At 44.3% G+C, this 18998-nt stretch overlaps 1 long non-coding RNA gene and 1 pseudogene across 18 annotated transcripts in view; one reads left to right on the top strand and one right to left on the bottom strand.

Moving 5' to 3' along the window:
* Positions 1-18998, top strand: part of LOC148778391 (uncharacterized) — a 222511-nt gene that overhangs the window by 75769 nt on the left and 127744 nt on the right. The window lies entirely within an intron of this gene.
* On the bottom strand, positions 7818-8779 carry LOC129552652 (dnaJ homolog subfamily C member 8-like; annotated as a pseudogene).

The following is an 18998-nucleotide window of genomic DNA, read 5'->3' as shown; positions in this document are numbered from 1 at the left end:
GAGCTCTTGAAAGTTTGAATACTTTTAGAAAAGTTGAAAACATAATGCAGAGAGTTCCCATACGCCCCCACGCAGTTACCCCAGTTGCTTACTCTTACACTATCATATTTGTCACCATTAAGGAACAAACATTGGTTCCTTAGTATTTACTAAAGTCCGCTAACTTTAGTATTAACTAAAGTTTATTCAGATTTCACTGTTTTTCCCTGTCCTTTTCCTGTTGCAGGATCCACCCAGGATATCACATTACATCTTGTCATCATGTCTCCTTAGTTTCCTCTGGTCTGTAACAGTTACTTAGCTTTGCCTTGTTTTTGATGATGTCAGTTTTGAGGAATACTGGACAGGTGTTTTGTTGACTGCCCCTCAGTTCAGACTTCTCTCCTGTTTTTCTGATTATTAGCCTAGCTGTGGGGTTCTGAGAGGAGGACCACAGAGGTGAAGTGACATCTTACCACCTTGTGTCCAGGGAACATGCTGTCATCGTGACGTATCCCTGCTGGCGCTGACCTTGATCACCTGACCAAGGTAGTGTCTGCCAAGTTGTTCCACTGGAAATGTATTCTCCCCCCTGCCCTGTTAGGATACTCTACTATTTGGAAGCAAGTCAATAAGCAAAGTATAGTCCCAATTTAAGAGGTTTGTTAATTGTCTTATCTGTCTGGCATGTGTGCTCAGTTGTATCTGACTCTTGGCGACCGCATGGACTGTAGCCCTCCAGGCTCCTTGTCCATGGGATTCTCCTGGCAAGAATACTGGAGTGGGTTGCCATTTCCTCCTCCAGGGGATCTTCTCAACCCAGGGATCGAACCTAGATGTTTTGAGTCTCCTGCATTGATTGGCAGGTGGATTCTTTACCACTGAGCCACCTTGGAAGACCCTATGTTTAAACCATGCCTATTATTTTTTGTACTTTATGTTTAAAGCCTTAAGCATAAATAAAAATTGCCTGGCCCTAAGAAGGACTTCGGAGAAGCAGCAAGAAGGACTTGAAGTAGTTTCTCAAGTCCTGGGAGGAATGTTTCCCAAAACAATGTTTCTCCCAGTCTTTGTTTGTTTTATTGGTTTTATTTAAAAATCTTTGGCTCCTGTGTGCTGCATTCCTGTACTACACGGGCTAGTCCACTGGAACCTTAGGAGTTCACGTTTCCAGATTGCTTGTGTGTTGTTTGTGGGGTGAAATTCTCAATGAATTTGACTTTTTGATTTGGTTAGTCTTTTGAGCTCAATTCAGATGACTACATTTTCCCTTCAAGTCCGTTTCTAAAGAAGAATGAAAGAAGAAAAATGCTTTATTGTTTTAGCATATAATAGGAATGTCCTTGAAATGAAATATATAAAAATTATGTTTTTGTTCATTAAATCATCATTGCATGTGCTCTTAGGGAACCTACTATTAAAAAAACCATTGTAATAACTCCGTGATGCTGAAAATGACCAATTCTGCAAATCCACATTTGCAGGTGCTTAATTTCATCCATAGACGTGCACGTTTCATTAAGGTGCACTGGTTAAAGTGTATTTTCGGAACATTAGAGCTTCGTGTTCTTTCTTCTTATGACTGTGAACTCATTTAAGAAGTTGTTTTGAGTGTTTTAGAGGATTTTGTCTTTAAGCCCATCTTAACATCCAGTACTAGAGGGGAAAGTTCAAAAAGCACATTTTAAGAAGAATTTTGCTCACTTCATGGTCACTTGGTATGACAACTCAAAAACAGAATAATGTTTTTAATCAACCGCAGGGGAAATCCTTTCCCTGGCCCCTCAGTTCCACTTTCAGCCAGTCAAAAGAGTCTTCGATTCATGTAGGGGGATTCCCACGGTTCTATACTAAGGCTCTTTAGAACTTGTCGTATGTGTGTGGAATGGAGGGCCGTACAGCATACGTTCTCTCTTTTAGTTGTGTGAGCGCTGTTCAGCATACTGCCACAGTGTTTTACTATTACTCATCCCTTGTTCTAAGTAGAGATGTGCAAGAGTGAGAAAGGCTGAGCTTTATAAAACGAAATAGAAAAAGTTAGTTTGTTCCCAGGTCAATCAAAGGCCTATTAAGTGTAAGATCTTTGGATTTATGCCAGCTCTTTTTTCTGCAGTAAGTAACGAAACCCATACAGAACTTTTGGAGACAGGAGCGCGCCCTCCCCCCGCCCCCCCTAGCTACCTTCTGCTGCACCCATGGGCCCGCTCTGATTAGCTACAGGCTCTCCTGTCCTTGGTATGCAGGGTTGGACATCCTTTTACTGCTCAGTTCTGGCAGGTATATGTCCTGTAGTTATCATCAGGTCAGGTTCTAAGGACTGGAAATGATCTTCAGAAAGGTAATAACTGTTGAGCCGTTTGGGGGAAAACTCTGCCAAGCTGAAGAGCCATGACACACCATAGAGAATTGGTATACCCTAAAAAGGGCAGTCAGAGGACCTCGAGTAGACCACCTGCGCCATGCTGTGCTTCCTCGGGCCCTGGGGACGATGCCATGGCTTCTGCAAGGACAAAATGGTGTTTATACCCCCCTTGACTCCCTGACCCTGTCCTGCCAGGAACCTGTGAAACCCCAGCAGTAAGCAGGAGGCGGCCATCCTCTCCCTCGCTCTCACGCATACTTGCAGATTTGAGTACCACATGGAAGTTGTTTTCCATGAAAGGAAATCTCCTGGAAGGTACACAGGAGGCGGTGTGCCTGAGTGACCTCTGCCTTGACCTCCACACCAGGCCCAGGCCTCGGTGGGGTTCATTCTTGGGAAAAGAGCTCTAGAGATATGAAAGACTAGGGGAGGTGGCAGGGATCAGAGGCTGTCTTCTCTGTAAGGCATTTGCAGGTCTTTCCCGCCCCATCCAAAAGTCAGCCAGCAGTTAAAAAAAAGTTTCTCCTGAGTTTTCCTGGTGCTTCTGCAGGCCTTTATAGCTCAGAAACTTAATTAACAAATTTTAATAAAAACTAAACTTTTTTGTTCCTGTGCCTAGCAGAGTCCCATCTGTGAGGGTCTTTGGATCTTGCTTTCCATCTTTTATTTCCCTCCTTTTTATGTTGCTTCTCCTCTAAAATCCCCTTTATTTTTCCTCTGGTGGCAAAACTTTGGGGAGTGGTGCATTTGATCCACCTCCTGCTGGGCTGGCTGTGCTCTCCAGTGGACTTGAGATGGTCCGTAGGGTCCTTGCATGCCTGCTCTGAGCCAGGCCTGCTGGAGAGGGCTTCATGGGCTGCCTGGTGGAGCCCAGTCCCCCCTCAGTCCAGAACCAGACTGCATCTTAGGGATGGTTTTGAAGCTGCATGGAGAATACCTCTTGCTATAAGTTTTCTTCCAGCTTCATCTCTTTCCTACATTCATTCATTCAAGAAACATTACTTGCCCATTTGAGCCAGGCTCAGATTAGTTGTGCATGCTAAGTTGCTTCAGTCATGTCCGACTCTTTGCGACCCTATGGACTATATCCCACCAGGCGCCTCTATCCATGGGATTCTCCAGATAAGAATACTGGAGTGGGTTGCCATGCCCTCCTCTAGAGGATCTTTCTGACCCAGGGATCGAACCCGTGTCTCTTATGTCTTCTGCATTGTCAGGTGGTTTCTTTACCTCCAGCGCCCCCAGGAAGCCCCTGATAAGGTGGGGGATACAGAAATAAAAAAGCCCAGCACCATCTTCAGTAAGCCTACAGTCCGGGGAGATAAATAGAAAGCAGTGTGCTAACAGCTCTTGATTACAGAAGTGCCCCGTAGGGCCGACAGTCCAGACACTCATGGCAGAACGTTCTGGAAAAACTGACAGATAACTTAGGTTTGGGAGGCTGGGAGGTGGGGAAGACAATGGGGTTGTGGTCACAGAAGGGGAACAAAAGCCCAGGGCCATGTCAGGCCCTCGAGGTGCTCCTGGTGGACGTTGCTGCCTATTCAGAGGCCTTCAGAGTCTAGAGACTGAGGAACATGCTTAGCACTGCAGAGTGTTAGGATCTGCTTGAGGTTAGTGTTTGTTAAAGACAGCTCCTCAGACAGTTGAGTTATGAGCACATCCCAGCGTTTTACTAACAGTTTTGCATTGTGAAGAAAGAGGCCCCTGGTAGGTATATTCAGAATCACTCTTAGTAGGAAGAATGATTAAATCATCACTGAAAAGCATGTCTGGTTGCAAATCCTTAGACTAGACTCTTTAACTGATAGTTGACAACCAACTGGGTGAGTGGTAGTGGGTTCCCCAGAATAGACCTTGATCTTCTTCAGGTTCACTAGAAAAATTGCATAGGAAAGAAAACATTTTATCTGGAATGTTGTTGATGTCTTTCCACTAGGATGTTGTGAATTTCACAGTAGGCAACTTGATTCTGTTCCAGACCATGTTCTGGGAAGTTTTTCTCTAAGAGGTTCAAGGTGGGGGTGGGGTGGAGTTAGGAGTTAGTAATAGCTTTTCCTCCAGAAGAGTCAGTTTTAGGTTTTTAGTTTGAATGATGATTGTTCTTACCACAATAAAAGAGAAGATGATGATAAGTTGATGATGGAAAGATTTTAGAGGAAGAGCTCAGGGAAGAGAGGCAGAAACCCTTCCCCTGGGCGGTGGGCCCAGTCTTCCCTCCCGCCCCTTCTGCAGGCCTGGTCCATCTCTGTCTGAGACATCAGAAGCAGTGACAGAACTAGGGGATCACCTGCACCCAGCCTTGGCCCTGAGGCTCTTCTCTGCATTTCTGCCCTAATTCCCTGTAATTACATAAGATTCTGTCCTTTCTCAGAAATGGCACGGGCTGAACCCACTACTTCACCCTGCTTCAGTGCATCTGCTGTTTGTTAAAATAGAACCTTCAGAGGTGCCCTTGCCCCAGGTTACTACGTCTTGGCAAATAACGACCTGCACTGTGTCTTCTTGTCTCTGTTTAATGATGTCATGGTGTCATTCTGGGCACAGATGTAGCTGGGTTGCAAGAATTGTCAGGGAACCTGAACTTGGGGCAGGTCCCAGAGGTCTTTGGGGGTCGCACCCCTCTGACCGGATTCTTTGACAAATGTCTCTGTGGTTATATTGTTCCAATGTTTTATATGTTCTCTCTTATTATAATGTTTAATTACTGTCTTGTCAACATACTGCCAGAAAAATAACCATCCATAATTACCTGATATGGATTGTGCAGGCCTATTTTGAGAATACACATTTCTCTTCTAAACTTGATGGGAATAAGAACTCAACCTTAGCTTTTATTCCTGTTAAAAACATATATTCAAAATAATTCTTCTTTTAGTTGTCATCCAGGTTGCAAAAATATCTGCCTCTTAAGAATTCAGGAGGACCTACTTTGTGGAAGCAAAGGTAGTGAGTCATACCTGCAAGCTTGGAAATGAGAGATCACTTGTGCTTCTTCATCCAGTTGGGAAGTTTCCTAGGCAACCATTTATGCAGCAATTAAAAGATGAGTTAAGAGGTATGTCCATGGACATTTTAATCCTCAGATGCAATCCCTGTCAGATTGAAAACTGAGTTTTCATCTTTTCGCTTAAAGTGAGTAAATTAAAAATCTTAATAATTCTAGAAAAACACACTATTGAGCTATGTTGTATGTTTTATGCATTATCTGCTTAATGCTCTTTCTCTGATGGGAGTGTTTTGTACGTATTACTGCTGGCTTGTATGGGAAAGGAGAGTCGAATTTACTGCTTGAAATGATTTCATTTAGCTGGGAGTTGTTTGGAAAGCAGGTATCTTGTCAGGTGTCTGCATCTGAGTTTGTCTTTAGCAGCAGAGTCTCCAGCACGCGGCCCCGGGAGGTCCGTTAATCATTTGTTTCTGCGCTCAGTGTTCACACTTGAGTTTATCTCTCTCCCGACGTGCCAGTTGTTTCAGTCTTCCTCAGAAGGTCCTGCTCTGTGGCTCGAGGGAAAATGTGGAAGGAAGTGAGGAACTCTTCCAGCGAGCAGACAGAACCTTGGTTTACGGAAGACTTTCCTCTAGCTCTTCACCCTCATCCTTTTTATATAGGTTTCTACTTGGATTGTCCACGAGAATACGGTAAACATTTCTCCTCCTCTGTGAAACACTTAACACTCCCAGACTTTCTTTAACATGGACTTGGCGCTAAATTCCATCTTAACGAATAAAGTGGCTTCTTTTCGTGCACCAGTGAAAGAGGAAGGTCCTCCTAGTCGTGTGACTAGATGCATTTTCAGTAGTGTCAGAGATAATCTGAGAAGAACCAGAATATTAAAGTACTAGTGGTGGTAATTTTAAATAGGGCTACGCTGTGATCCCCCATCAGGGGTTCTGTAGAAATGTTAAACCCAAGATGAAACCTAAATACTGGCTGTTTGTAACCGGAGACTGAGAGAAGCCGTCTCCCAGCTCCGAGGGCCTGAGGGCTTTATGAGGGTCTTGAGCTTGTAGCCGCAATCATTTGCATGCCTCAGTTGATTCCCTTCTGTCACCAACAGCTTCGCTACTCTCCTACTGCAGAAGTGTGACAGATGAAGTAGTTGAACTCTGTCATTACGGTTTTTTTATCTCCTCCCTGGGTACCTAGATCTGTGGAAGAAATGGTAACGAATCCTGGTCGAAAGTCAAGCCTCCGGACTCTTTTTTTCCCCTAAAACAAAAGTGAGTGAGAATGTACTAACTCTCAGAGTCACAATGTATCTAAGTCACGTAATGCTTAAGAAGTCCTTTTTGATACTGACCTTTTAGTGGTACTGACGATGCAATTCTAGTCTTAATTTTAACTTCTTTCATTTCATATTTCATTACATATTTGAAATGGCAGGCTGTAGTTCATGAACTTCCTTAGGTTATTTTTAAACAAGGTGGGTTGTAAATAGGATAATGCTTTGGCTTATTTTTAATATCTATGTTTCTACATTTTTTTGTGAAATAAAAATTGATTTACCAGTTGATTTATGGCATTAATTCACCCCATGTCTCCTGTTTGCCAGTCATGATGGTACTAGGCCCTGGAGATACAAAGATTAAGACCTAATCTCTTATTTTAAAGGTGCTAACATGGGACAGAGGAAAGACATGCAAATAAGTATTGTTATAAGAACAGCAAACTCTTCTGTTGCATTTACTGTGTGCTGGAAACTGTTCCAAGTGCTTTCTAGGCATTCACTTTATCTCATGAATTAACACAAAAGCCCTATGATGTTTGTACTATTATTTTCTCTATTCTTTTTTTTTAGGGTATAAAAATTTATTACACATACAGAATGTTACCACTAACAAATGCAGACATCCCACCATGGGATGGAGGACGGCTAGCTCTTTGGAAAGTGAACAGGTTGGGTGGCTTGGCGCCTCATGCCATGTGGGTTGGCCAGTCAGATGGGAAAGCACATGCCAAACTACAGGGACGTCAGGGCGTCCAGGGACTGCTCTGGGTGTCCGCCGCCTTCCCATCTGATCTGGGGCTTCAAAGGATGCCACAGCCAGAAGCAAGCAACTGAAGCGAAGGGGCTTCCTAAGGTGGGCCAGGCTTGTCTCTGAAGTCGCGGCAACACCAGTGTCAGCAGTATGTTTAATTGGATGATTTCCACAGACTACACACGACGTTTCTAACCATCACACTTCAGTGAAATACAGAACATTAAGTTACAGGCTGTGGGAAGAGGAGGCAGCACCTTCCAGTCCCAGCTGGTTTGGGGGTATGTGTTGGGGGGAGGTTTCTTTTTAAACCGACCCCTCATTTCAGTGTACAGAAGAATTACTCTGATGGGTATTAAGCTGTATTGAAAACAAAATGGACTAAAAAGCAAATACTACTCTATGTTGGGGTGAAAAATGGGAGGAAAGAATGAGTCCTTCAAAGCAGGAGGGAGACAGTTGGGGAAGGTTCTGTGACTGTGACCCTGGGTGGTCACTCACGCTGCTCCATTTTTACTTTTGGTGGTCTCAGGAAGGTCTGGTTTTTCTTCTCTTTCTTTCCTTTTGTATTTGCTTGGAAGTTTCACCAGCTGACCACGCTGCCATCTCGACATTTTTCTTCCACTCCCTTTCTTGTTTGGCTTTTGCTTGAGCTTCAGTCTTTTCCTCCTGTTGTTGCTTCCTTTCATGCATCTCTTTGGCTTCTCTCTCTTTCCTTTTAATTTCCAGCTCAGCAAAGAGTTTCATGGTCTGTTTGTATACTGTTGTTTGAACAGCTCAGGGTCATCCTCCTCCACAGCTGTAGGCTTTCCTTCCTTCTTTAATTGCTTTGTTTGCTCTTTAATGGTGTGTTCCGCATCTTCTTTTCCTGCCTCAATTACATCTAGGGCCCTCTTCTTTTGTTCCTGATCCAGTAGCAACTTGTAAGCTTTGTCCACAACTTCAAAAGCCTTTTGTACTCTGTCAGCATCATCTTGATTTTTGTCAGGATGCACCAGTATGGATCATTGCTGAAACCTCTTTTTTATTTCTTCATCTGTCACTTTGGAATCTATCTGAAGAACCTCAAATGGGTTCAAATTGAAGTAGGAAGAACCAGGACGAGTCAGTCTTTCGATCTGAATTTTGGACATTAGAACGGAATCTTTCTTCTCTATTTGTTTTACCTCACCGTGAGTGAAGTCACTCAGTCGTGTCCGATTCTTTGTGACCCCATGGACTGTAGCCCACCAGGCTCCTCCATCCATGGAATTTTCTAGGCAAGAGTCCTGGAGTGTATTGCCATTTCCTTCTCCAGGGGATCTTTCTGACCCAGGGATCAAACCCGGGTCTCCCGCATTGCGGGCAGACGGGGCAGACGCTTTCGCCATCTGAGCCACCAGGGAATTAGGTCATAAATGCTTCCTCCATGCTCCCTCCTCCACCTGAAGTCCCGCTCTCTCATGGAGTTGCCATTTCCCTGGCCCAGCGACCACGTGACTCTATTTTCTCTCTTTTATACATGGATAAATTAGGGCAGAGAGAGGTTAAGCACTCTTGTCCAGGGTCATAAAGCTTGTTTTGGTTGACAGTCAAATGTAGTAAGATACAGAAAGAGATCTGCCTGTGGAATGCTCTGGCAGAACAAGGGGGCATCCACCCGAGTGGCTGGGGAATGGAGGTGTGCTATCATGCCATCTTCCCAGAGGAGAGGATCCCTGAACAAGTCCTGTTCAGAGGGCTGGGAGAGTCACATTTCTCCAGGAAATACTTCTTCATTAACATAAAGGCTGCATTGGAAATGAGTTCGTAGGTGGAGTCAGTGATGAATACTGGAAGATGAGGGAATAGTAGAAATTTACCAGATCCCCGTATCTCCAATCTAAATGATAAGAAAAAAGATTTCCAATTTTGAGGCAGATCTTTGTTCCCAGTTGATAAAAGGTATGGTTAAAAAAAACATGGCTTTTGAGAAAATCTAATAGAAGTGTTAATCTGGTTGCACTCTATAGACATGTGGGATAAATGTGTGAACTTCTGAAGAGTCTACAATGAATGCCCAGTCACTGAAGAGTTTATCTTGGAGAACCAGTGACCAGGTTTTAGGTCACTCTCCTGACCTGTTTGTCCTTTTGCTTACACCTGCACCGCTGAGCAGTGTTGGCGTGAATCATACGGTGAGGTGGATTGGTACCTGTTTGCATGAATGGAGGGATTGGTTGCCTGTAAGTACTGCACAGCGCTTGCACGCTTTGATTCTGGTTAGCTGTCCTCTGAGTCTTCATGGTGCCTGTTGCTAAGCTAACACCAGACTCACGATGCTTCTCCTCTCTCGTCTGCTGATGTGCTTCTGCGGTGGGTGCTCTTGTTCTACCCACCACCCGTCTCTGGCCCTTGGCATCCATGACCTGGTGACTTCGTAGGTTTTCATCCACCTTTCATACTGTCTTAATCGTCTTTGTACGTTTCATGTCTGTCACACTGGCTTCTGTCACAAGGCAAAGTACACGTGTCTGCTTTTCTGAGTACAGTAAAATGTTCCTGTGCTTCTGTCCTTTGCCTTCTGTGGGAGGAAAGCCGGAATTTACCGGAGGGTGGCAGGTTCCTGGCACTCTAGTGCTGTGTGCCTGTGAGTACTCAGAACTTCCCTGCATGACCTTAGCCAGATGCCATGCCAAGCCGCACACAGGAGCCACCTCCCTCAGCTGCTGGATGCTTCTGTACTCTGCAGAGAGAGTGCCCTAGAGCTTATTCTACATGGTTGCGGTGGAAATTTTGATTGGCATCTTTCAGATTAGAAATGGGCAGGCATTTCCCAGAGAGTTCGGTTTTATTATTACAGTGTTCTAATAAAAACATTGTCTTCAGTGTGGCTCAGCTTTGCAGATTATCAAGGTGCAGCGAGGTGAGAGTCCTGGCCCCCCACTTCTGCTCAGTAAACCTCAGCTGTTGTTCTTGTCTACGCCTTCGTGTGCTAACTCTGATCTGCTTGGAGGGCGGCTGCCCACTCTCCTGCTGCTCCTTGTAAATGCTGCCTCTCCGTGGCTCCTTACGCCTCTCACTGTTTTCTCCTCTTCTCTTCTTTGTCTCATCTCTTTGGTTGCCTTTCACATAAAAATAGGAACATTTAGTAGACACTATTCATTGATTTATAAATTATTTCATTCCAGAGCCATGCATTTAGGGATGCAGAGATTTTGAGTTTGACATAGCACTGCCCTTGTGGTGGTCACATGGAACCATTTAAATGTAGGATTACAGTACATTATTAAAGTCTGTGCTGAGCATTACATTGACACAATTTCATATGGTCTCTAAAGAATCCTGTAAGGTTGCTGAGACGATCCACATTTTACAGAGGAGGCTTCGAAAGTGGTCATTTGCTCAAGATCCCTTAAACGGCAGGTCACTTGGTGGAAACACCGTCTGAGTTTGGGCTGCAAATCTCATGCTCTAAACTACTGTAGATGCAGTTTTTCTCCTCTCCCATGTTGCCTTTCTCAAAGGCTAACTGTACACAGTGGAATTCATGATACAATAATAGACTGTTTACACACCGAGTGTTGACTTTACATTTATCATGAGGAATTGGAGAACAAAGTAGCTGAAAGTCATGTGTGGTGGTGTTTTTATTCTTCCATATGTGGTGGATTTTATTCAGGATGATTACTGGATGGCAGTGTCCTTACTCTGCCTGAAAATTATACCACCTTTATTCAGCTTATGGTGCATTTGGTATCACTGTGATTCTTGTGTGTAACATATTCTCACCAAGGTATTTTATTTTTCCCTCTGTTACCTTCTAAAGGCCAACTTCAAACTTAGGCCCTGACATGCTTCACCACGGGTCTGATATTTTAAGTAGCTTCACAGAGGGTATGTCAGAACCACTTCCAGATCCCTGAGGATGATGGTTTAGCCCAATTTTAGCTGCTGTGATTAGCTGGAAACGAACTCCTCTGTCTCCTCTGGAGGAGCCTGAGCTGACTGCATCCTGTGCTAGACCTGGCAACACTGATGTGCCCCAGGTTCACTGCCTTTTAGAGCACTCCCAGGTCCTGACTGTCACAGTTAACTACCCTGTCTCCCAACTCTTTGTTTTTATTGTTTTACTCTAGAGAAGCAATTTACGATTATTCTGAGAGACTCTTCTATAAGAGCTAGCTATTAATTTGTTGAGTAGATATTTCTTGAGCATCACCACCAGCTAGGCTGTCTGAGTGCTGGGGCCACGTTAGAGCACCAGACAAAACTTCTGTCCACTGGAGCTTCTGTTCTGGTGTGGGAGGCACCCAGCAAACCAGTGAACACATGCTACAATGCCACATGGTGATAAAGGCTGCAATGAAAGTAAGACTGAGGAAAGAGGTGGGAGACGTGGGAAGGTGGGCATGCTGCTGTGTTCCCCATGCCCCAGGCTGCTCGGCAGAGGTGACAGTTAACCAGGGACCTGTGTGTCTTTGTTAGCTAGGGCTGCTGTAACAAATGCAACACAGATGGGCAGTTTAACAACTTTTATTTGTCACACACTTCTGGAGACTAGAAGTCTTGAGCTCAGGGGCCAGCATGGGCAGGTGCTTGTTGAGGACTCTTCCTGATTTCAGACAGTTGCCTTCTTTCTGTATCCTCACAGGTTGGAGAGAAAGATCATTTCTCTTGAGTCTCTTCTTACAAGGACACTAATCCCCATCATGGGGGTTCCACCATCATGACCTAATCAACTCCCAGGCCCACCTCCTTCAAATACCATCACAGTGGGGTTCAGCCTCAACCCATGAATTCTGGGGGATGCAAACATTTGGTCCCCAGCACTTGGTGGAGGAAGAGCAATCCAGGCACAGGGAACTGACAGTTCAGAGGCTCTGGGATGAGACTGTGCTTGGCTTGTCAGAGGAACAGCTCTGTCCGCAGAACAGGCAACAGAGGAAAGAGCATTTGGAAATGAAGTTGGAGAGAGACCGAGGTCCAGTCCGTGTAAGGCATGAGGAGCCTTTCTGAATAGGGGAAAGATATGTTAGGACTTGTTATTTTAAAAGGTCACTTTGGATGCCCTGGGATTGGGGGTCAAAAGCAGAAGCTGGTGTGGTTTAAGTGAGAGGTGGTGTGCCTGAGGTGGGTTGGTAGCTCAGTCTGGATTGGGGAAGAGATACTTGGATTAGAGACACTGAAAATAGAGATTAGAGACACTGAAAATAGAGCTGGTGCATTTTCCTGATAAATCATTTGTGAGGTACGAACGAAAGAAGAGCCAAAGATAAGTCTGAGGTTTTTAGACTGAACAACTACGTAAAGGAAGGTGCCATTTACTGAGATGGAGAAAGTAAGGTTGTGCTGCAGGAGAGAGAGAGACGGGGCATGAGAGGACGGTCACATCTCAGGTCATCTTCAGACCCCTGGGACAGCTGCTGAGTGTGAGTTCTTGACTTTGCGCAGGAAAGAATTCAAGAGTGAGCCATAATAAAGTGAAAGAAGATTTATTCAGGGAGAAACATACTCCACAGGTAGAGCCTGGGCCATCTTTGAAGGCAAGAAGCCCGAGGGTATGGGGTTGTCAGTTGTTATAGGGATGGGTAATGTCATAGACTAACAAGTGGGAGAAGCTATTTTGGGGAAGGGGTGGGGATTTCTAGGATTTGGCCCACCGCCCACTTTTTGATCTTTATAGTTGGCCTTGGAACTGTCGTGCCTATGAGTACATCATTTAGCTTGCTGATGTGTTACAGTGAGTGTATGCTGAGGCTCAAGGTCTACCAGAAGTCGACTCATCCACCATTTTGGACCTAGTTGATTCTAACCAGTTTATATCATGTCATCGGCCTATGTCATTCTTTTAAAGTTTGTGCTCTACCCACTCTTGTCTCAGTTGGTAGGGAAAGATGCTGGTATGAAAAAGGATTTCATAGTCAAGTATCTTTTGGAAACATGGTTCTAGAGCGTGATCAGGACAACTGGAGTAGACGTGACAAAGGACAAATGAAAGTGAAAGTCGCTCAGCCGTGTCTGACTGCTTACAACCCCATGGAGTATACAGTCCATGGAATTCTCCAGGCCAGAATACTGGAGTGGGTAGCCTTCCCCTTCTCCAGGGGATCTTCAGGGATCGAACCCAGTTTTCCCGTGTTGCAGGCAGATTCTTTACCAGCTGAGCCACAAGGGAAGCCCAAGAATACTGGAGTGGGTAGCCTATCCCTTCTCCATGGGATCTTTCCAAGCCAGGAATAGAACCAGGGTCTCCTGCATTGCAGGTGGATTCTTTATCAACTGAGCTATGAGGGAAGCCTGACAAAAGACAGGGAAGAGGTTAAGGAAAACCATTTTTCTTTATTTCCCTATCTTTCCCTCTTAACTGTTCTCACCAAGAGTTACTGTACATTATTGTAGTACCTCGGAAAAAACAGTTTAGTCCAACCATTTGTCAGTTTACTCAAACAACTGATTTGACATTTTAATTGACCACAATCATCATGATTGCACTGATTGTTCAGATAGAGTCAACCACTGTGTTTGGTTGAAGCCAGAGCAGTCAAGGGTGCATTCAAAGTTTCCTGAGGAATTTTCTCAGCATTGCAAAGCAGGGAGGTGGTGTTTGCCCTCAGTGTTAGATGGGCAGACTACTGAGTGGGAGGTCCTTAGGGAATACGGGCAGGAGATAGCAGAACAAGATGAAAAGCTACTAACAGAGACTAACTTGGGAGCAGCAGATGGGTCGGGGCTGAGTGAGGGGCACAGTGTGTTCTTCAGTGGGGCGGATCCCCTCGTGGGCCCTCCCAGAGTGTAGGGTGGGCTCTGCAGTGTAACTGAAATGGCTAAGGGGCAGGGAGCTCGCAAGGCTTGGTTGAGAAGAACGGGAAGGATGGGTCTGCCAGGACCCCCCATCCCACAGAGAGATGTGCAGGGCCAGTGTGCCCTCCCGGGGCCCTCAGTGTAGGTCTGTGTGATGGGATAGTGCCCACTTCCTGTGTTTTCTAAAGTAGATTTTGGGGTTTTGTGGATTTTTTCAGGTGAAATAACATAAAGTTAGCCATGTCAAAGTCAACAGGGGCATTTAATACATTAATATTGTACAACCACCACCTCTGCCAAGTTCCAAACATTTTCATCACCTCTAAAGAAATCTCTGTAACCATCAAGTAGTCATGCCTTACTTCCCCCTTGTCCTAGCCCGGGCCAGCATTTTCACATCTTCATCTTTTTTATGGGGCACAAAAAAAGCAACTTTGAAACAGTTGAATGCACAGGCTGTTTATGACCAAGGAGCCTAGGCTAGGGATGCCACTGTTTTGCAGGCATTGTTTGAGAATACCAGCTGCCCCCATACCTGGAGACCTTGGGGCCTGTGGGAGGCTGCAGAAGTCTCCTCAGAAACTCAAGAGAAGAGAAGCTGCTGGGCCTGTGGGAGGCTCAGCTTGACTCCGTCCTCCTTCCTGCACAAAGGCGCCTTTGGCTTCCCAGCAGATGATCTTGAGAAAACGAGTGTGTTGAGGTGACCCAGAGGTTAAACCCACTTTTAAGGCAGCTCTGCTCATTCCCGCACAACTGCAAATAGGCACAGTTAAAGATAGCATGTGAAGTGACCTTTCCAGCTTTGGCTGCTGTGTATCTGGCACCACCATTTGGTTGCTGAGGACATCAAGAAATTACGTAGAGGTATGAGAACACTGGGCCTTCCCAGGTGGCTCAGTGGTAAAGAATTCACCTGTCAGTGGAGGAGACTCAGGAGATGTGCGATCGATCCCTGGGTAGAGAAGATCGCCTGGAGTACAAAATGGCAACCCACTCGAGTATTTCTAGCTTGGAAAATTCCATGGACAGAGGAGCCTGGCAGAATACAGTCCACGGGGCCCCAAAGAGTTGGACTCAATTGAGTGACTGAGCATACACGCACATTGAATCATTAGTGTGTTCTTTCAAACTGGAATTTATAAGATCATAAGGTCTTGAGACTTGGCCACACTCTTGTCATTTGAAAATGCCATTGTCCCAGGTGTTCTAACAACCAAATGTTGGAAACCTAATAGTAAGATTTCTAGGGCACTCAGTGAGCTATGTGAAGTCAGCAGAGAAAAATACACAAAGTAGAAGAAATTTTAATTCTTTCTTTTGTCCTCCTGTTATGGACTGTATGTTTGTGTCCCCACCTGCAAGCTTGTTTATTGAAGCCCTAACTCCCAATGTTATGGTATTTAGAGGTGGGGCCTTTGGGAGATAATTGGTTTAGAAGACACGAGAATGGTGTCCCCATGAAGGATCAGTGTCCTTGTACGAAGAGGAAGCTCAGAGCTTTATTTCCCCATCTGCACCCCCCTTGAGAGGACACAGTGAAAAGGGGGCTGTCTCCAAGACAAGAAGAGAGCTCTCATCAGAACCCGATCATCTGGCACCCTCATCTTGGACTTACAACCTCCAGTACTAAGAAGTTTTCTATGGTTTAAGCCACCCAGTCTGTGAAATTTGTTATGGAGGTCTGGGCTAGTAAGACCCTGCCCTTTCGTATTTATTCATTTGATGAGCTAGCTATAGGTGCCAGTTGTATGAAACTAGATAATTAAACCCAAACACTCCAGTGGTTTGTAAAGTTTAATAAAAATGCATCTTCCCTTTAATGGTAAGACCTCTTGAAGGGTCTTACCATAGGGTCACAAAGAGTCAGACGTGACTGAGTGACTAACACAACACTTTGAAGTTGCCTTTTAACAGTTTGAGGTTTATTCTTCTAGATCATACCATCCAACAGGCTGGCCATTTGCCACTTGTGGCTATTTTAATTAATTAAAATTAAATGTAAGTAAAGGTCCCGTTCCTCCATCAAGTACTGGCCATCCTCCAAGCTCTCAGTAGCTGAATAACGCTGTTGGACAGGGTAGGCAGAGAGCATTTTCATCACCACAGAATGTGCTTTTCAGCAGAACCATTTTAGATAAATTCTGTTCACAGGCAAACATGTGTATATATATATATGCATACATTTATGTGTGTAGCTGGCATAGTATTATACATATGTTTCTGCAACTTGTTTTTTCCACCCAACAGAGAAACTGTTAATTTAGTGTGATGCACACGTAATATCATGCCAGGAAAATTATAAACCAGAGTGCATCATCAAACATAGAGTTTCAGTACAGTAAAACTATTTCAGTTTCAGATTTTAAAGGTAGTTGTAACATATCTTTAAGGCTTGCTCCAACTTTAATTAGAGAAATTATTTTTAGAAATAGTCCACTCCGCCTTGGATATGTCAAGAAAGAAGATTCAGGAGATGTAGCTTGAGCTGAATCCACCATGCTTGCCATACATACTTACACACACGTTTCCCAAGTACCCCTCTTTTATAACAGGGATTGTAATCTTTTTCTGTTTATCCACTATTCAGTAGAACAGGTCTGTCCAAAAGGTTAGCCACTAGGCACATGTGGGTTATTTAAGTTAAACTACAAATTCAGTTCCTCAGTTGTACTGGGCACATTTCAAGTAACCATTAGCCACATGTGGCTGGCGTGAATGGGTGTTGGGCAGCGTGGCTACAGAATGTCGCCATTTTGCCAACGGTCATGTGGACAGTGTCGCACTGGAAGCTTCCTTCAAATAGCTTTCTCATTAAATGTAGTGATTTTTACACAGGTGATTAATGGGGGACCCTGCCCAGGAGGATGTGCCAGAATTTCTGGGGCTGTGTGGAAGCTTGCCCTTCCCACTCAAGATTGTATTTCTTCCCTCTGAAGACACATGTTCCTACAACTATTTGTTGAGAACCAGTGTCCCACAGAGTCGGACACAACTGAAGCGACTGAGCAGCAGCAGCAGCAGTGTCCCATAGGAAGTTAATTGTGGGGAAGAATATTGGTATCAAGAGCTTTTCAAAGTTAGATTATTACTTTGTGATAACTGGTGATGCACACACACTGTTAAATAGCCCCTCTATGTACAGGGAATGTTACTGTTCAATTTAGAAAGTAGTTACAGTGAGTGCAGACGAAAATATGTCGAAGCTCTTTAGAATGAGAAAAGAATAGACTACTAGAAATGCATTTTTTGGTGCAAAACAGAATGTGTTCATGTTGACATTTATGTTAGAAACTACGTAACCTGAACAGCTTCACAGGAAACAGTAAGAATAGTTCTCTCTGGGAAGGGAAACAGTGTAAGGGAAACAGAACAGAATGGCTTTTCACTGATGCTCTTTTCTTAATGTCTCTATGTGCTTGTTAGAAAAAAAATCAATACAGCAATTAAGGAAAAAATAAAAGACACCCTTCAAATGTGCAGAATGTAGAATAGATTGTTTAAGGAGATAAGGGTCGCATAAGATACAAAGGTTTAAACAGTTGAATAATAGCAGAGGGCTGGCCAGAGCTTTCACAGCATGCCAGGACCCAGGCTTGGTACACCATTTCCTACAGACTGTTTCTTTTTCAGCAATTAAAGCTATTTAAAACTTTTTAAAAATTACATTTAATATATTTTTAAAAGGAAAAATATTGCTAATATTGAATTTTTTTTTAATGCAATCTTTCTTGACACTTGTGAAATACAGCTTAGGATCTAAACTCTAGGAAATTATTAACCCAGAAAAATCTAGGCTGGGTCCCTGCACTCCAGCTCCAGTTTTTCAGGAATATGAATACTGGTGTTAACTGGGTTTAATTGGAAGTGTGACAGGCTCCAGTTTATTCAGCACATGCTGCCCACATGTGTGACTGGGGCGCCGAGATTTAGCAGTCTACACTGCTCCTTCTCCTCCCCATCCTTCACTTAGAGCTACTGCCAGTGGCCCAGAGGTGGCAGGGCCCAGAGCCTGGAAGTGGGGCAGCGGGACAAGGTGCTTTCTTCCACCGTCAAGAGTCTCTGTATTTCAGCCTTCAGGAGACCATGGCATCAAAAATGGAGTGTTAGTTTTTGAAAAGAGAACCCTTTAATTCAGTAATGTTGACCTTTTTCTATTGAAGCTAGTTTCTTTTTCAGAAAAGGAAACTAAGGGGAAAATAACCAGTGAGGGGAAAATTATGTCCTAAACTGCATATGTTAAAAGGAAGTCTTGTTTGTTGTGGAGTTTTAAGGCACAGCTTCCCAAAGGGAAGGGTAATTTTCAGAATGGTTAGCAATCAGTACGTCCTCAGAATCCAGACATTCAGAATGGATGCTGACTTAAATAACTGGTGTTGGCTGTCCCCATGGGAACAGGCTGGATGTAACGGTGGCAGCTCTGTGGCCATGAGACTGAATTCTGGTTAATAGGAAGTGTGTTACCATGTGATCCTTCCCAGAACCTCCCTTATGGAACAGTGTGTGTCCCTTTTGCCCTGTCCTTATTTGTCATTCCCAATCCACTGTCTAGGATGTAGATGCCACCATCCTGGACCATGAAGTCGAGCCATAGGTGATCAAGAAACACGACAGTGGAGTGCCACACTTGCCTCCCTGGACTTTTTCCTGAGAAAGAAAAAAACTTCTCTTGTTTAAACTGCTGGTATTTGGGGCTTCCTGTCTCTCAGCCAAACCTAATTCTAACTAATGTAGGTCCCTGTCATGTTAGGTAGATTCAGTTTTATTTTATTTAAAACTCCCCATTATCCTGTGAACTAGGTAATTCTTGTTCTCATTTAAGGGGTTAGGAGTTTGAGGTTAAATAGAAATTAAATAACTTGCCCAGATATACCCAGCTAGAGCCAGCCTTTGAATCCATGTCTGATCTTTCTGA

This window comes from Moschus berezovskii, chromosome 3, assembly GCF_049115385.1.
Source record: "Moschus berezovskii isolate FMDL1 chromosome 3, NW_MosBer_1.0, whole genome shotgun sequence".
Lineage (NCBI taxonomy): Eukaryota > Metazoa > Chordata > Mammalia > Artiodactyla > Moschidae > Moschus > Moschus berezovskii.
This window is presented reverse-complemented; position numbering and strand designations above follow the sequence as displayed.